Below are 20012 nucleotides of genomic sequence, written 5' to 3'. Positions count from 1 at the left end.
AGCCCTGGAGGTCCCGGTCCCAAAGCAACTCTCCTACCCGGAAACACAGCACGGATTCCACTTAACTGTCAGCGGAGAATGCCCCCTGGCCACTTTGGATTTCCAATGCCTTTGGTTCAACAGGTCAGGAAGGGTGTCACTGTACTGAGTGGTGTGATTCATCCTGATTACCAAGGCGAAATTGGACTGGTGTTACATACTGGAGGTCAAGAAGAGTATGTCTGGAATCCAGGAGATGCCACAGGACGATTTTTAGTGCTACCATGCCCCGTGATTAAAGTAAATGGTAAATAATGGCAACTCAATCCTGACAGAACTTATAATGACACAGACCCTTCAGGAATGCAGGCCTGGTTTACCCCAACGGGTAACGAACCACAGCCAGCTTAGGTGCTTGCTAAGGGTAAATATAATTCAGAATGGGTAGTAGAAGAAGGCAGTTCTATCTATCAGTTACAACCACGTGATCATATCAACCTGGCATATCAACTTTAACAGTTTGACTAATCTGCTCAGGTGTGGATTGATTTATTGGTAGTGTATTAATACCTTCAGCTGGGAGGGGTAGTTCTATTGACTGGAGTGTGTCAATTGTTTCTAGGGGTTCAATAACCTCCTCTTCTGGATCATCAGCCTATATGTTCCCATCCCATGTTTCAGGGTCGTCACTTTTCATGATCCATGCCCTCAGTTTGGCATCAGGCACTGCTCTAAATCTGCAATTCAGCTGAGGTTGTAGTTCAGCCACTCGCATAAGGAGACTCTAAACCTGGTTCTCAGCAATGTCAGCTACATTACTAGAGGAGAGAAGGCTTTGTATTGTAGCACAGACATAAGCTTTCAAGTCTGTTAGTCTGCACCCAAGGCTTCTGAGTCTCTGACTCCATCCCAATCCTTAATCACACTTTGCAGTTTGAGAAGGACCAAACAGCTTCCCTATACCTGTCATCTCAATAAAATTCCTGGAAAATATCAAAGATACGAGCACTCAGAGATTCTCCTTTAACCAGTACCTAATCTATTGGAGGTGCTACTGTAGTTGGTAGCTTTGCAATTTTACCTCATATATTAGTAAGAGTGGCAGACTTAGCCATGCTTTGGGGCTTTGAAGTAGTGTTAAGAGTACTGTTATGAGTAATCAGACTAGAGAACCTATTGAAGAATCCCATATTTATGATTTCATTTCTCTAGAAGTACTCCTGGTACCAAAGGTGTTAGAGAGGATTCTCGAGAGAAACAAAATCAGAATGCTAATAAATAAATAAATAGATGTATATACACATAGATAGATGTATAACATAAGAAATAAACAGTAGAGCAGCCAGTCCACAGAGAGAACAACATGGCTGGCCCCACTATGAGAAATGATGCCAATCAGTGACTAAGTGCGATACAGGGGACTGCACCGGAGACACTGTGGGAATTGCACCTGACCTGATCCCACCACACCGAGGCAAATCACTGGAGGAGTGCAGCGGAACAGCAAGGGAATGGAGTGGCAAGGTCCCCAGGGAATGCTAAAAGTGGACTTTGGAGCCAGGGCGTGGTGCCCCAACAGACTGGACTGGAAAATGCTCCTAAGGGCCAGCAAATGATCCCTGAACTAACTACAAGCTTTTCACTTGTGAACTGTTTTGTTCTGTTCTTTGTCAGTGGTTTGTTTTTGTGGTTTTGTTGTATGGTTGTATACTGTTGCTTTGTTTTCCTCTGTATTGTTTTCGTGCATGTTAGTGTCTCCACAGGTCTGTCCGAATAGGACAGGCTGGATGAACTATCTGGAGGAAAAAAAACGGGACCGACAGTTCCGGGGGGACTTGGGGTGGGGGGGTAGGGGGGTAAGGAAGTGATGTTAACAAACACAGGGACAAGGGAAAAACATGGGACCCCCAAATGGTAGAGAGGGGGAGTGGCAGGCCTGGTGGGAAATGATCAAGGGTAAGGTTGCTTAGAGAAGAGGTATACTCTAGCCCAGGTGGCGACGAAGCATGGTAGTACGGCAGGAGGAAAGTCAAGGGAGATGGAGGAAAGGGCTAGGAGTCAAAGGGCATTTATGGAGGTCTAGACAAAGACATGTACATGCAAATATATATAGGAGGATGGGGAAATAGATCTATGTGTCTATATTTATAGGTTAAGTATTAAGGTGGTGGAAGGACCTTGGGCCTCTACTCAAACACTCCCTCAATGCATGAATACCTTCTTTTATTAAATTGGAACTCTACAATGCTCACTCTCCCGACACAACGGCTGGAGCCAAAGTGGGTGAACAAGTAAATGTGGTGAAGAAAGCTGATGGTGCCCAGCTATCAAAAGAGATAGTGACTGGGGTCTTAAAGGCTTGAAGATAAACAAGCGGCCATCTAGCTCAGAAGCAACAAAGTCCACATGGAAGAACACACCAGCCTGTGTGATCGAGTGGTCCCCTGAAGGAATCAGTTACTAGGCATCAAAGAACAAAAAATCATATCATTGACTGCACACCGCCATGATAGGATCGCTGAAGACAAATGGGTGCATAAGCAAATGTGGTGAAGAAAACTGATGGTGCCCGGCTATCAAAAGAGATAGTGTCTGGGGTCTTAAAGGCTTGAAGGTGAACAAGCGGCCATCTAGCTCAGAAGCAAAAAAGCCCACATGGAAGAAGCACACCAGCCAGTGCGATCACGAGGTGCCAAGGGACCAGGTATAAGGCATCATGCAAAAAATATATATATAAGTTTGTGTATGTATGTGTATATGTATATATGTATATGTATATATGTATATATATACCATATTAAATGAAGGGGGAAGTGCAGAATGGAGACCCAAGGCCCAAGTGTCAGCCAATGGAGATCCCCTCATAGAGGGGTTTAGGAGAGGAGATGGGTTAATTAGGGTGCGAGGTAGTACCGATGAAGAACACAGCTTTCCCCCAGATCCTGGATGCTTCCTTCCCCCAACTACCATGATCCAAATTCTACCTTGCAGGGCTGGATAGGGCAGAGGCTGTACACTGGTACATATGAGGGCTGGAGGTACAGGGAATCCAGGGTGGATGATACCTTCAGGACCAAGGGTGTGAGGGACGATGCTGGGAGAGTGGAGGGTGAGTGGCTTGGAAAGGGGGAACTGATTACAAGGATCCACATGTGACCTCTTCCTTGGGAGAGGGACAGCAGAGAAAGGGGGGAAGGGAGACTCCGGATAGGGCAAGATATGACAAAATAATGCTGTATAAATTACCAAGGGCACATGAGAGAGGGGGGGAAAGGGGAGGGAGGGGAAAAAAAAGAGGACCTGATGCAAGGGGCTTAAGTGGAGAGCAAATGCTTTGAGAATGACTGGGGCAGGGAATGAATGGATGTGCTTTATACAATTGATGTATGTATATGTGTGGATTGTGATAAGAGTTGTATGAGTCCCTAATAAAATGTAAAAAAAGAAAAGAGGAGAAAAAAATGATTAGGGCAAAGACTGTACAGATTTGCTTTATACAATTGATGTATGTATATGTATGAACTGTGATAAGAATTGTATGAGCCCCAATAAATTGTTTAGAAAAAAGAAAAAACAGTTAATTAACTTATACAGCAATGCAAATGTCTCAGTGAAATTCACTAACGTGAGACAGTTGTGAGACACTGGTAGTCCTTCAAGTCTTGAGGGCCGCCAGGTAGTCCTCTGTACAGCAATTCAGGCTATCTGGGCATAGAGGCAGCAAACAGCAAGGCAGGTCACCAACAGTCAGCCAGATGACAGGGTCCAACGGTCCTCAGCTAACGTGATGTAAATTCCAAGAGTGGCAAAGCAGGTCTTCAATGAACCTGAAATTACAGCGACACAGTCCATGGGTTAGGTTTCCCACAGGTAGTGTAGCTTGCAAACAGGTAAAGAAAAAGCAAGGCAGCCGCACACTGGTCTTATGATCAAAGAGAAAGACACAAGAAAGGCGAGACTCACAGAGCTATTTATCTCTCAAACCTTCAATTAATTTCACATCTGTTTATTGGCCAGGTTGACACAATAATCTAACTACTTCAATCCACCCATTGCCAACTTGGCACCTGTGCACAGTTCTTTAGCCATACATAATTATATAATTTCCGGAGAGTAATGAAATCACACTTATGCTTATAATCAAATATCTATCATACATAAAAATAGAAACACACCGAGTCCAATTGTATCTGATATATAATACATTAACAAAGGAAATCCATGCAATAAGCACATAAAAAGAAATTATCCTTACAATTACAAACCTCATTTTTTCAATTGATCACGTGGTCCTGAGTGGTAGAACTACCTTCTACTACCCATTTTGGATTACATTTACGCTTAGCAAGCACCTCAGCTGGCTGTGGTTTGTTACCCGTGGGGTGACCCAGACCTGCATTCCTGAAGGGTCTGGGTCATTATAAATTCTGTCAGGATTGGGTTGCTCTAATTACAATTTACTTTAATAACATGGCATGGCAGCACTAAAAATTGGCCTATAGGATATCCTGGATTCCAGACATATTCTTCTTTACCGCCAGTGTGTAACACCAGTCCGATTTCGCCTTGGTAATCAGGATCAATGACAGCACTAAGTACAGTTACACAATGCCTGACCTTTTGATCCAAAAGCGTGAGAAATCAAGTGTCCAGCGGGCATTCTCTGCTGCCAGTTAAGCGGAATCCGTGCTGTGTTTCCAGCTAGGAGAGTTCCTTTGGGACCGGCACACCAACCAAATAAAGAAGTAGATCCTCCCTTAGCCTCTCTCGCAGATGCATTGGAAGTGGTGCAGTGCTTAGGGGTCCCATATTCAGAACTCAGACTGGGCTAATATTACATTTCATGCACGAGTATCCCACACCCTTAGTAACCATTCCCGGGGTATTCTCCAGACTTGTCAGCATTTGAAAACTCAAGCAGATCTTTGTGAGTATAGTCCGCCTTTTCTTGGGTAATCATATCAACCTCAACTTTAGAAGCTATCTGAGACTTAATTTTAGTGACTGGTCTAGCCGAAATAATGGGTGGTGAAAGTGTTTACCGGATGCTCTCAGAAATAGCTTGTAAGGCATCTCCCTCAGGCAATTTTATCGATAGACTTGAAAGACTACCAGTGTCTCACAACTGCCTCATATTAGTGAGCTGCACTGAGCCATTTGTATTGCTGTGTAATTTAATTAACAGTTTATTTCTTATGTTATACATCTATATATCTGTATAAACAAATATATATATACATAATTATTAGCATTCTGATTTTGTTTCTTTAAAGAACCCTGTCTAACACATCTTCCTTATCTTCTTTTTGTTGTTTTAGGATCAAATCCAAATCAGTCCCAGAGAACAGCCTTCCCTGAGCTCACCATCCTAGTCATTTGTTGTCATAGGTTTCCATTTCATGTTCTTCGTAGGATTCAGTGCTCGAGTGTAGCATCAGCCACTGTAGAATGTATGCGTCTGTGAAATGATGATAATGTATGACTCAAATGGACGCTTCAGGGATTTCACAAAACAAACAACATCACTCTGTATTTGTGAAAGAAACAGTGAAACTGTGTAGAACAAATATGTAAAACAATGGCCAGAGGCAACAGGGACAGGATAAGGACGACAACGACCAGATCCTTGGCTCCTTTGGAGGTTTCATTGCATGTTTATCAGAGGATTCAATGCTTCATTATAACATCAGCCCCTTTAGGAGGTGAGCTACAGGGCAGTGATGATAATGCATGACTCAAATGGTCGCTACATTGATTTCACACTACAAACAACATCACTATTTACTTTTAAAAGCTACAGAGAGATTGGGTCGCATAAAAGCGGGAATAACATGGAGGGTGAAGATGATCATAACCTTTGGCATTTTTTGTAAGGGCTGTGCACCCCTCCATGAGTGTATCCTGTTGGCCTCAATCACAGGCTGGGTGTAAAAAAGTGAGGAGTCAGGGCATCATCAGAAACGGCCATCACTTTATGCGCTAGCCCCAATCCCAACTCTGTGCACACCTGACCCTCCCCCCAGAAGAGTTTATTTCAGAGGACAGAACTGAATCTGTAGCTCAGGAGAGGGACATGTCTGATCAGAGCACATGGGAGCAAATGAAGGGGGAGGAAGAGACAGTGGAGCACATCCTGGCCCACCAATCCTTGAGGACGATATTCTCCCTTAGAGCAGCCAATCCACAGAGAAAACCACATGGCCGATCCCACTATGACACACAACATCCCTCACTGACCCAGAGCCCTACAAAGGACAACACTGGAGACACAGTGGGGGAATTCCGCCCGATATGATCCCACCACACCAAGGCAAAACACTAAGGGCCCACAACAGAACAGCAAGGGAAACAGAGCAACAAAATCCCCAGGGCATACCAAAAATAGACATCAGAGCTAGGGCTTGGTGCCCCATTAGGCTCCACTGAAAACACACCTAAAGGCCAACAAATAGTCCTTGAACTAACTACACGCTTTTCTTCCTTGTTGTTTATCTTTTTTTGGCATTGGCTTGTTGTTGTTGCTTTGTTTTCTTTTGTTGCTTGGTTTTGCTCTGTCTTGTGTTTGTCCATGTTATTATCTCCACAGGTGTGTCTAAACAAGATAGGCTGCATGAGTAATCTGGAGGAGAAAACAACGGGATCGACAGTTCCGGGGGTGCTTGGGAGAGAGGGAGGTGGTGGAAAGGTAGTGGTGTTATGAAACTCAGGGACAAGGGAACAACAAGAGATTCAAATTGATAGGGAGGAGTGTGTAAGAGGCCTGGCAAGGCGTGACCAAGGTTAATGTCACCAAGAGGAATTACTAAAATTCAAATGAAGGGTGAACATGGTAGTGGTACAAGAGGAAAGTAAAAGGAAATAGAGGAAAGAGCTAGGAGACAAAGGGCATTTAAAGAGGTTGAAATAAAGGCATGTACATTTGTAAATATATTTATATATGAGGATGTGGAAATAGATCTCTGTGGATATATGTATAGTATTAAGGTAGCAGATGGACATTGGGCCTCCACTCAGGTACTCCTTGATGCAAGAATATTTTGTTCTATTCAACTGGCATTTCATAATACTCTCCTTCCCGACACAATTGCTGAAGACAAAGTGGGTGCATAAGCAAATGTAGTGAAGAAAGCTGATGGAGCCCAGCTATCAAAAGATATAGTATCTAGTGTCTTATAAACTTGAAGGTAAACAAGCTGTCATCTAGCTCAGAAACAACAAAGCCCACATGGAAGAAGCACACCAGCCTCTGTGATCTCGAGGTGCTGAAGGGATCAGTTATCAGGCATCAACAAAAAATTATATCACTGTGTGCTCACCTCCCCGATATGATCGCTGAAGACAAATGGGTGCATAAGCAAATGTGGTGACGAAACCTTATGGTGGCCAGCTATCAAAAGATATAGGGTCTGTGGTCTTGAAGGCTTGAGGGTAAACATGTGGCCATCTACCTCAGAAGCAATAAAGTCCACATGGAAGAAGCACACCAGCCTGTGCGATCACAAAGTGTTGAAGGGATCGGGTAACAGGCATCATTAGAACAAAAAATCACATCGTTGTGAATGAGAGGGAGTCTGGGGTGGAGACCCAAAACCCATCTGTAGACAACTGGACATCCTCTTATGAAAGAGTAGTGGGGAGGAGCCGAGTCAGTCAGGGCGCAGTGTAGAAACAATGAAATACAACTTTCCTCTAGTTCTAAATGCTTCCTCACCCTCACTATCATGATCCCAATACAGCCTTTCAAATCAGGCTACACCAGAGGATGTACACTGGTACAAATAGGAACTTGAAACACAGGGAATCCAGGCCGGATGATCCCTTCAGTGGTGAGAGTGGCAATACAGGGAGAGTGGGGTGGAAAGGGGAAACTGATTACAAGGATCTACATATAACCTCCTCACTGGGAGATGGACAACAGAAATGTCGGTGAAGGGAGATGTCTAAATTATTATTGACAACAATAATTTAGAAATTATCAAGGATTCATGGGGGAGGGGAATGAGGAGCTGATGCCAAGGGCTTAAGTGGAGAGCAAATGTTTTGAGAACGATGAGGGCAATGAATGTACAAATGTGTTTTACACAATTGATGTATGTATGACTTGTGATAAGAATTGTATGAGCCCCTAATAAAATGATTTAAAAAACCTGGCACCTGAATGTCATCCGAGAGCCACCTGCCTTCTGCTCACTTGGCCTGTATTCCAAGACTTTACTGTGGACACAGCAAAAATCTATGAGGCTTGGTGTCATCCCAGTTGTTGTCATGAAGGTATCTGGTGTGGAGGAAGGTCAGGCTACACACAGCAGGACAAAATGGTAAACACTGAGTGCACAATTTGGCTACCAAGTTGTGCTTACGAAACCTTCCTTCAAACAGCTGTTGTGACAAAAGCAGCAGAACAGTGTGTAAGTTGAAAACTCCTAGACACATAGATCTGTCCATAAAGAGACAGGGTCCATGGATTTCAACAGTCCTGAATACGTGTTGTAAACCACTCACTATGTGGCTTAATATTCAGACAGCAAGAATGAGGTCCAGAGTGACAATGAGGGAAATGACAAAGCAAAATGCATTACCCGAGAGTTTCCTTCACTCCCTCTCTACCTCCTCCCACCCACACCCACCCCACACTCACTTCTGAGACCACAGGAGACTCATCACCAGACCAGGTAGAGAAGGCCTGCTGCACTTCCTGCTGATCCAGGAAAGTGGTGAGCACAAAGCTGGAGGAGGGTGTGGGCACTGGGGTGAAGTAGGCACTCCATATTTCTTTGGGGATCACGTCAGTCATATTCAGCTTGTCGTTAGCAATGCATACGCTGGAGAAAGGAGGGGCCTCAGGCAGCTGGACACGTGGACGATCCCACACCTCCAACCATCTTGCCCACACTGCACAATCACTTTCCTACCATGCACGACTCTGCTTGACTCCCTGACGCACATAAAACCTGCCTTTGCAGAGCTGTCTGCCACCTTCACTAGGTGTATAGGTGTCCCCGACCCTGAGAGAGTTTCATACCTGCCTTTAACTTTACAACAGCCCAAGCGGTCAGTAACTCTAACCATCTTATTCAGAGTCGGACACAGAGTCATAGAGAAGTCAGGTAATTTGACCAACGTCACACAGCTCGTGAAGGCTGGACTCGGGTCACCATGCCACAGCCTACACTCTTGACCACTAGGACGGTCTGTGCTTGGAATCTACCTTTTGGAATTCTGCCAAACTTGGGAAATCCTGGGATGGGTGTTCCCCCTGGGACCCAAAACATCACTAACCTGAAATCACAGCCAGTCCTCAAAATGAAGGTGCATTTGAAGGCACCAACATGAGGCTCACACATACTCTCTATTTCAAAGACAAAGAACAACAAAGACAGTCAGGGTTACTTAAACACTCAATAACGGTCGTTGTTTCTTGTGGCACACTGAGGATGCCACACGGTGACAGCTAACCCTCGGAGTTCTGGATAGGATCAGCATTCAGTGGGGCGGGGGCCAATCTCTTCTGAGTGATAAGTCCCCACTCTGCGTAAGAACTGTGACAATCTCTTCACATGGGCATTTGCCTCATTTTTCACAGTAGCTCAAGAGAGGAATATTACTGGTCTCACTTTGAAAATGAGAAAGTCAGGAGGTTAAATAGGTGCCACAGGGTGGCAGGAGGATAGTCCATAATGGGATCCATCAAAGTCTGTTCTCTGTCTCTAACACATGTGCTGTGGTCAGACAGGCAAGCAGTCATGGCTGTGGGTCAGTCAAAAGAAGCTGGGGTGGGGGCGGGGTGGAGCTGGACAGCATAAAGGGAAAGACAAAGGATGGGAGGAGGGAAGCCTGTAGACCTCTGAGTGGGTACAGTGGGGAGAATGGGGGAGCAACTTGACAGACACCCTCCTGGAACTGCCCACGGACTGAAAAGCAGAGCATCTTCTTCTGAAACAGAAAAAAAAAAAACAGTTCATGATTCCAGGATTCAAGTTCTCTCCAACCCACCTCTCTCCTCTGGCCCTGGATCAGGGCAGAAGCGGTTGCTCACTGTCTGGGCACCCACTTGCAACATGAAGGAGCTGAGGTCATGCTGGGTCCTGGGAAACACATTGAGGAAGTCAACCATCTCACTTTTTGTGCGTTCCGTCAACTGAACACACAGGCCTGTAGGCAAATATAAGAAATGGTGAAGGGCTGCCTCACTCACTGGGCCCCTGTGATTTACCCTTTCTTACCTCCCACCCCATCAAATCTTCAGTCTCACACACATATCAATTCTCTTGAGCTCCTTCATATTCCTGCTGTCCTTGAAGTACTTGGCCATGCTAATTCTAGGAAGAAATCAGCAATAGCAGCTGGAGGACTGCTCAGTGTCCGTTGGGAGTCACAGGGTCAGGGCTGTCTTCTGGTCTGAGACACTCACAGGGTTGAACTGTCAAGGTCTAAGAGAGCAGTCAGTGAGAAGCAGGCATTGTCTTGGTAAGCACTCAGGCGAGTCTGTCGGTCCCCATCATCATAGACACTGTAATACCTAAGGGGAAGCAAAGGCTCCTTAGAGATGTAACAGACACCTCCATGACTACCACAGACCTGTGCATGGGCAGATGGGCCCATCTCAATGTGTGTGCTGCCACAGGGCACAAGGTGTTCTTACTGCTTCAGGAACTTCCAGAGTAGATTCTTCAGGGTCTCTGTTACAAAGACACTCCCCTGGAATGAACATGGTCTTCAGGACCCTAGCTGCTATCCATTCCTCACTCACCACCCACTCCAAGCCCTGCTCGTCCCAGCCATCTCACCTTGCATTTGGGCATTTTTTGTCATCCCCAATGTCAGAGATAACAGGTGAGGACAATTCCTGACTGTCCTGGGAAGGTAAGAAGGTGTCAGCAGTGTGGACTAGTGTGAGGGCACTTGATGTTCAGAGTAGGTGCCAAATGGTAAAGGGTCCTACAGATATGATGGGCATAGTTCTCATGGGGTCTTCACCAGAGAGACCGGGTGCTCATGGAGAATGGCAGAGAAAGTCCTTAGGCTTTATAAGCTCCCCCATGGGCGCTTCCTTCCCAGGGAGATTAGGGGTCAGATCCAAACATCTAGCCTGGGAAGGATCTAAGAGACTCAGGGAAGGTTGTGGGTAGTTTTATGTAGCAGGTGGAGGAGTCATGAAAAAGAAATACACTCACCAGGCTTAATAACTTGGGGAACAAGTGCAGGAGGTCACTGTTAAATATCAAGGCAAGAGATAAAATCAGAGCTTGCCTGCTTGGTTGAAAGAGGCAACTTGCACAGAATTACAGATCTGTGTGTTTCACCTACCTTTCAATGTCACCACCCCCAGGGCTCTCCCCATGGACTCACTCAGACAGAGAACTTGGGGATGCTAGCTCCATGCCCCTCTCTTCCCCAGGGCATCACAAGGCCTTAACTGACCTTATGTCACAGATCTTATCTGGCGAAGTGGTTCACAGATACTTTCTGCCGCACATATCTCTTCTGGCTCCAGCCCATTCACTGTGTCCATCTCTCCTTCAGCCTTCATCTGCAATGAAAAGGAGGAAAAGAAACATGAATCAGGGAGCGTGAACCAGGAGAGCCTTCACAACTAAATTCTACCATCTTCCACAAAATGCCTTTCCACCTGTCTTTTGTCACCACCCTAATGAGCCCTGCCTACATCCTATCCCAGTGTGCTCTGGTGACTGCTTCTTGCCCCATTTTCTAAGAGGTTCCTATTCTTAATGGTGGGATACTTCTGCCCCATGTTGGCCAGGTCAACCAGCTGGTAGAGTCTAGTGTTGCTCAAGGTGAAGGGCAAAATCTGCGGTGAGAGAAGAGGCTCCAAGAGGTGACATCTGGGACAAAAGTTCGCTCCACCCCACCTAACACATCATCACCACCACCCTCAGCATGAGCAAAACCCAAGGGCTCACTTTGGGCATATTCTCTTCATGGAACTTAAGGAAGGAAGCCGTATCCTTTCTACCATTCAGTTTCATTTCCGTAGCACGGAGCATCACTCCTTCAAGAATGTGAGACAAGGGGTCTGATGAATGAAAGAGCACAGCTGAACCGGTCTGAATACCAACCCTTCCCTAAATTACCCTCTAACCACCCCACCCACAAAGACCACTCTGCACCCAACTGCCCTAGAATGACCGGTGTCACTCATACCTGGATCTGAGTGGCGTCTCAGAAGGTCATGAGCCTCCCTGGAAGCCCTCATCGCCTTTCATCTTGGTTCACCTTCAGAGACAGTGATGGGTAATAGTGGCTTGAGCCTCCAGGGGTAGGAAGGCAATGGAAGAAGTGGTGGTGGATCTGCATGTGGCCACACACCTCTGGAGTCAGCATTCTTTCAATCAGTTTCACATCTTTGGACTTCAGCTCCTTCGGCACACACTGGGACACAGCAGACGGGATGTCTAATGGAGGGCTCGACAAGGAAGGCAAGAGACATGAGTAAATGCCAGGACCTTGGAAACCAAACATCAAGCAAGACACTCCCATCTTAGCCAGCCCAACTGCTCCCAACTAGCCTTGTTCAGGCCCTGACACATACTATCCTCATCCAAAATCTTGCTGCTGAGGTCACTTGCAACTGCCTAGCAAAAATTGGGCCTGTCCTTTTTCAAAGTGACATTCAGTGAGAGCTACATGAGAACAGAATCCTTGCTCAGCTTGGACCCTGCACTCGTCCTATACCCACTTGCTTGTCTCCCTGTGCCAGAGTAAAGGGGACATTGCTTTGACCCTGGGACAAACGTAGCAGCCAATACCATCATGCCAAATGGATTCTTAGATCATCAGCAAGGATGTGAGTGGCCACCATCATGATGGAAATACAGTGTGAAAAGAGACCCAAACGTGGGTTCCGTACACAGAGCTTTAAAGATGTTTCTACTCTTAGACCAATGTCCATTATTTCTAGCCTGTGTGTGAGATGAGGGTGTCATAAATACTGTTTCTATATATTCCCACTTTTTCTTGCAAATAATCATCTTCAATTTTCATAAAAGGCTCCTGCTTTCCTAAGCTTCTGGGAGAGCCTTCCTCATGCAGTCCCCGCCTCCCCTCTGCCAAGGCCTCCGGAGACTCTGCCCATGGCCTGTCCCCTCCTCCAACCCTCAGTTTGAACCACACTGGGGACAAGCAGGGGGAGTTTCTCCATCTCCTAGTGAGCAGTTTACACCATTGTAGACAGATGTTGTCTTTCTCGCTGCCTCCTGCCTGTTCCCTTTTCATTACTTCTCCCAACATGCCTTTAGATGCATCAAGGATGAAAACATCTTGTGAGAAAAAGCAAAATTCACCAGCTCCCCATGCCCCAACAAAGTACCCATTGTCCCCACGTGGGATCAGTACAACTCCACTCAACCTGTGTCCCCTGCACATTACATCCATTTTGCCAAGACACTCACTGTGATCTTGGAGAAACTACTGGTTCTTCAATCCTGCCTGTTCCCATCCATTCCTGCCTCTGGATATTTTCTCTCTCTCTCCATATTACCATGGTCTCCTTTATGAAATGTGTCTCCTGGATTGTAAATTGGGATGGGATAGGGGGTGCTGTGGTGATATAGACAGCAGAAGGTTATCATAATGTTTGCTCAACTATTAATCTTGTCCTAGCGTTCTTCAGCCTACAGGTCGTAGGGTAGAAGAGGAATGACAATGTGCAATCTAGTGTCACACCTTTCACTGGGACATACATTCCACCATACTGACTTGTCACTTACTATTGCACTCCCGAGCTGATCCAGGCATACCTCATTGCCACATTTCCACCATGCTCCTGGTGGGGTGACCAATTTCCACTATGACTGTCTTGCTCAGAGTAGATTGGAAATCTCCTTCTGGGAATACTCCAGGATCTCGCTGATCATCGGAAAACATCAATTTTGCAGTGTTCCCTGAAGTTAGACACAACATCTCAGTCATCGTGATGCAAGAAAAGTCCATGGGTGGGTGTTAGAACAAGGATGGTAAAGAAACGCCATTGATGTCTATAACTTAAACAGAAATATACTCCTGTGCTGCCAAGGCTGAAACATTCTTCTGTGGTACTAGTTTAGGGGATATGAGAGGTGGGCAGTGTTTGTAGCCCAAGGGGGAGCATGCATAGAGGAAAAGGTGGGAGCAGAGGATCCATGATGCGATGGCTCTTCCTACTCATCTGATCCCTGTCTCAGTGGCCTCGGAAAATTGCATAATATCTCTTACCCTGACCTCCCGCTTTTCTCCTGAAGGAGCAAGAAGATGTTCCCTGAATGTTTAGTGTTACACTTCAAGTCTGATAGGCAATTTGCATGCGTTGAATGAAGATTTTGAGAAATAAAAGATAGATCTGAAGAAAATAGACAAAATGAAGCCTGGCGACATGAAATGATGGAGAATATGCAGTTGGGGGGATATAGTGAATAAATATCACACAAAGTCAATTACAGTTTAGAAAGAAAGAGGAGGAATAGAGGGGTACTTAAGGAGACCATGGCAGAGGAATTTCCAAAAGCAAAGCAAGCCACAAAATTGTTAAAACCCCATATAATAAGGGCAAAAAATGATACCTTGAGACAATTCATTACTGAAGAAAGGAGGGAGTTTCCATCACAGAGTTTATAATTCTGTATGAATAAAATAATGATAAAACAACTCTAAATTTCAGTCCATCTCAACATAGAAAACAAAATGTATACAACAAACAAGGAAGCAAATGTAAGGATTGTCATGTCCTCAATCATGGGGGACATTTTCAGTGAGTGACAGATAAAACTCCCAGAGCTGAGTCTGTTAGATGGTGAAGGTTTAACCAGTGTGAGTCATAAAATTTGCATCATTGACATACAGCATGCCTCATTAAAACCGCACATGGAATATTATCTCACAGGCCGTATGCTGGGCCAATAAACAAGCCTCTCACTGCCACTGACTCCATTGTGATTGACAAGGACCAGATAGAGAACAGGAGAACTGCCCCTGTGGATTTCCTGGACGGTAACTCATTATGAGAGAAGAAAACCTCACCTTTCTCCCCCAGAGAGGCTGATGGTTTGGAACTGGTGAACATGGAGTGAGCAGCCCAGTTGGTGATTCTTCACACCCCCAAGCACTGCCAACAAGCCTGTAACACCCTATAAAACCGAACTCACTGCCATGCAGTCAATCCCGACTCAAAAGGACCCCATAGGACTGGCAGAGGTGCCCCTGTGAGTATCTGAGACTGCATCTGTTTACAGGCAAGGAAAGCCCCAACTCTCTCTCAGACCAATCCCTTGAGGGATTATAATCTGTCTTGCATGGCTGGGGTGAGGATTCAAGGGCAAGGTGGGTTGCTAGTCGCTTTGTAAACTTGCAATACTAACCCCAAGACGCTAAATTCCCCACATGGAAAACCATGGGTACCTTCCGCACTCCCAAGTGGAAAATCGCTGGATGCAGGCCTTTCTCCTCAACTGGAGAAGGACGTCCCCGGAGCCAGGATGAACCACAGAGAGAGGTTCCCCTGCAGTGTCCATCAGCCCCCATCCTGATGCTACTGACAAGTCACCTGCCCACCCCACATGGACAGGATCGGGTGCTTTCAAGGATTGAGAGGGGAGTCGCGTCGAGAGTGCCCCTCCCCCCTCTGCACCCCAATTCCCGGGCTGACGGAATCACACGTCCTCCCTGGGATGTCCCGAAGAGCACGGTGGGGTGTGGAGCCCGGGGCTGGGGTCGCTCAGAGCGGGCTCTTCAGGAAGCCCAGAGCCGTCCACGAACCTGCTCGACGCCTCCGCCTCCCTGAGCCTCCCGGCAAGATGGCGTCCCCACGGGAAAGCTCTTCCCAAGATCATAGAGAGGAGCCACTCGGGACCTAGAGGAGCCTTCGCGGGCTGCTCTTACTGCCCCCTACCTGTGCCACCCGCCCGGCACGGATTTCCTCCCAAGCCGTGCCCCGCCCCCCCCCGCCCCCAGGGGCGGAGGACACGACAACCAGGAAGCCTGGGTTCAGGCCGTCGTGGCTAAACATGCCGGAAGCAAGGTCACGCCGCTGATCACCGTGCCTCTGCTGTGCTTCCCTGGGTTCCCCCTTCTGCAGACCCACGGGACCCTGCGTCCCTGCTCCGTGCGGGCGCTGAACTTGCTGTGCGGCCCATGTAGGTGCACATGGACCTCGCGGGGGCCTGGTGTCGGCCCGACCACCCGCTCTCGGAGGCTGCTGAGGCTGCGTGGCTGCAGGACAGAGCTCACGTGCTGCCTGGGATCGCAGAGCTGAGCTGAGCTCCACGAATGGCCATGCCCCTCCCACACATTGCTGTCCACCCGTCTTGGTGCACTGTATGGGCTTATTGTAATCATGGCGAAGTAAATGAAAGACTGGAAGGAAATAACTGGAGACATTCTAGGAAGAATATATACATATATATAATTTCAAAATCGAATATATAAGGGAAATAACACCCTTTGAGAGTTACCTGGAATAACGGGTTGGTAGAGGATGCGGGGTATATATTTTCATATCCATGTGTGTGTGTGTGTGTGTGTGTGTGTGTGTGTGTGTGTGTGTGTGTGTGTGTTTGGATTCCCTTTGGTGGTCAGAGCCAGATTTTAATCTCTGAATGTCTCAGGAAATTAGGCTTTGAAAGGGGGAGGGGTGGCAGCAATAACTGTATGAATGAGAATTTTTGGGAAATTTTCAGACCTTGGAAGCAATCTCTGACTCCTGATAGAAGCAGTTGAGACCCTGGGTGAGGAGAAAATAAATGTGTATGTGAGAGTGTGCCAACATTTCCGTGAGGAAAGCACAAGACAGAAACACACACACACACACACACACACACACACACACACAAATATACAGTCAGGTCAAAAGTTGTGTATTTTAAAATGAAAATTACATTGAGAAAATTTTCCTAAATGAATACATTCATGTGATTTTTTTCCTAAAATTAGTTTTTATTACACATTTTCAAGTCTTTCTCTCAACAAATGTCAGGTGCCATGGAGTTGGTTCTGATCCATCGTGACCTTATGAACAACAGAATGAAACACCACATGGTCCTATGCCATCATCAAAATTGTTTCCATGCCTTAGTCCATTGATGCAGCCACTGTGCCAATCGATCTTGATCTTGTTGAGGAAGGGCCTTGCTCTCATTGGACCCCCTTCCACTCTACCAAACATGATGTCCTCCTTTAGGGACTGGTCTCTCCCAACTACATGTTCCAAGTTTGTAAGGGAAGTATTGCAATTGTTGCCCCTAAGGAGCATTGTGGCATGACTTCTTCCAACATACATCAGTTTGTCCTTTTAGCAGTTGATGGTACTGTCAATAATCTCTAGCACCCTATTTCAAAATCATAGATTCTTCTACTGTTTTCCTTATTCAGTGTCCAATGTTCACAGGCATATGATGCAATAGAGAATACTATAGCTTGGGTAAGATGCTACCCGGTCCTCGAAGTAACATCCTTGCCCTTCAATACTATGAAGAGGTCTTGTGCAGCACATTTATCTAATGCAATATGCCCTTTGATCTCTTGACCCCTGCTTCCATGAGCATTGATTGTGGATCCAAGTAAGACGAAATCCTTGGCAAATACAACCATTTCTGCATTTATCATGATGTCACCTATTGGTCGAGTTGTGAATATTTTGTTCTTCTTTACATTGAGTTGTAATCCAGTCAGAAGGCTACAATCCCTGATCTTCATCATCAAGTACTTCAAATCCTTTCCATAAGCAAGGTTATTTCATCTGCATATAGCAGATTGCTGATAAGCATTTCTCCTATTCTGATTCCACATTCTTCTTCATATAATCCAGCTTCTCTGATGATTTGTTCAGCGAACAGATTGAACATAGATGGTAAGAGGATACCACTCTGGCTGACGCACACCTTTCCTGATTTTAAACCATGCGGTATTCCCTTGTTCTGTTCCCACAACTGCCTCTTCATCCACATACAAGTTTCAGGGGAGCACAGTGAAGAATTCTGAAATGTCCATCCTTCTCAAAGTCATCCACAGTTGATTGTGGTCCCCATAGTCAAATGCCTTTGCATCATCAATGAAACACAAGTATATGTTTTTCTGATATTCTCTACTTTGCACCAAGATCCATCTGACATAAGCAATGATATCCCTAGTTCCATGTCCATCCTCTTCTGAATCCAGCCTCAATTGCTGGCAGTTCCCTGTCAATGTACTGATTCAAACATTGTTGGATGATCTTAAGCAAAAATTTACTTGCATGTGACATTGAAAATATGCGTCTTAGTTTGAGCATTGTGCTGGGTTACCTTTCTTTGGAATTGGCACAAATATGGAAATCTTCCAGTCAGTTGTCCAAGTATCTGTCTTCCAAAATTCCTGGCAAAACCGATTGAGTGCATTTAGTGCCACTTCAGCTTCCCAAACCATTTCAATGGGTACTCCATCCATTTCTGGAGCCTTGTTTTGGCTATCGTCTGCAGTGCAGTTTGAACTTCTTCCTTCAGCACCATAAGTTCTTGCTTATATGTTACCTCCTGACATAGTGGAAGGCCCACTAGTTATTTGTGGTACAGGGACTCTGTGTATTTTTTCCATCTTATATTGATGTTTCCTGAATCATTCAATAGCTTGCCTACAGAATCTTTCAAGATTTCAATTTAAGGATTGATTTTTTTTCTTGAGTTCTTTCACTTTCAGGCATGCTGAGCATGCTCTTCCTTTTTGGTTTTCTACATTTAGGTCCTTGTACGTTTTGTCATAATATTTGGTTTAATCTTCTCAATCTGCCACTTGCAATTCTCAGTTCAGCTCTTTGATTTCATCCTTTCTTCCATTTGCCTTAGCTACTCTACGGTTAAGAGCAAGTTTCAGAATCACTTCTGACATCCACTTTGATCTTTTCTTTCTTGCCTGTCTTTTTAATGAATGATGGTTTTGATGATGGTTTTGATGTCCTCCCAGATCTGATCAGTTCTTCTGTCATTAGTGTTTGAGGTAGTTAGTTTAGTGTTCCAATCTGTCCAATAAACACATTTTGGGTTAATTGAAAGGAGGAGGGCTAAATAGCTCAGTGAGCCTCACCTTTTGAGTTCTTGGGTCTCTTGCTTTCTGATGGTCAGACCAGGATGTAGCTGCCTTAGCCAGTTCCCACCTTTAGCTGGCAAGGTTCACTTACTGCAAGACATCTCTGAGGAGAAGCCACATAGACCTACCTCAAAGCAGCCTTGGGTGCTGGAGCAGCCGTGTGGAGACCCCTGCCAAAGCTGAGCTCCTTACACATTCACTGACTTGGCTTTCCTCCTGCAGTCAGCATAATTGCGTCTGTTTTGTGAGATGGAAGAGGATTTTTGGATTGGTGTCAGACATATGGGTTAATGTTGGACTTAGGGGCTTGGGCAGCACTGGGTTGGGATGTTTTCTTGATGTGCACTTCACCTTTATATAAAACTCTCTCTTACACATGAGCTTCTGTGTGTTTGTTTCTCTAAAGTACCCAGATTAGCACAATGTTCAGTGTGACAAATCTGTTCTTAGGTTGCTCAGTTGGGTAGACTCAAAGTTGTATTTTGGCTCTTGTGGACTTGTTTCAATTTTTTCCGCCAGTTTTATCCTGTGTAGTTAATGGTCTCTTCCACAATCGGCCTCTGGTCTGGCATTACAGCTATTATTGAGTGAGCTTCTCCAACTCCATCATGTCTTCCAAGAGATGGGGTCCATTTGTTGTCCATGTATTCCGTCTAGAAAATCCATGTGTACATTCACCTTTTTGTGTTGTTGAGAAAAGTTATTTGCTATGAACAAGTTGTTGATTTTTCAAAATTCTTTCATGCAGCTTAATTTCTATCACCAAGTCCGTATTGTCCAACTACTCTTCCTTCCTCTTTGGTTCCAATTTTTACATTCTAATCACCAATATCTATCAATTCATCGTGATTGCATATTTGATCCATTTCCAACTGAAGTCATTGGTAGTATTCTCAAATTTATTCATCACTAGCTTTGTGGTTTGTGTATCAATTTGAATAATAGTTGCATTGATTGGATTTCCTTAAAGGAGGGTAGGTATATTC

The sequence above is a fragment of the Tenrec ecaudatus genome, chromosome X (assembly GCF_050624435.1).
Source record: "Tenrec ecaudatus isolate mTenEca1 chromosome X, mTenEca1.hap1, whole genome shotgun sequence".
In the NCBI taxonomy this organism is placed as follows: domain Eukaryota; kingdom Metazoa; phylum Chordata; class Mammalia; order Afrosoricida; family Tenrecidae; genus Tenrec; species Tenrec ecaudatus.
The sequence above is the reverse complement of the archived record's forward strand: the minus strand, read 5'-3'. Positions refer to the sequence as shown.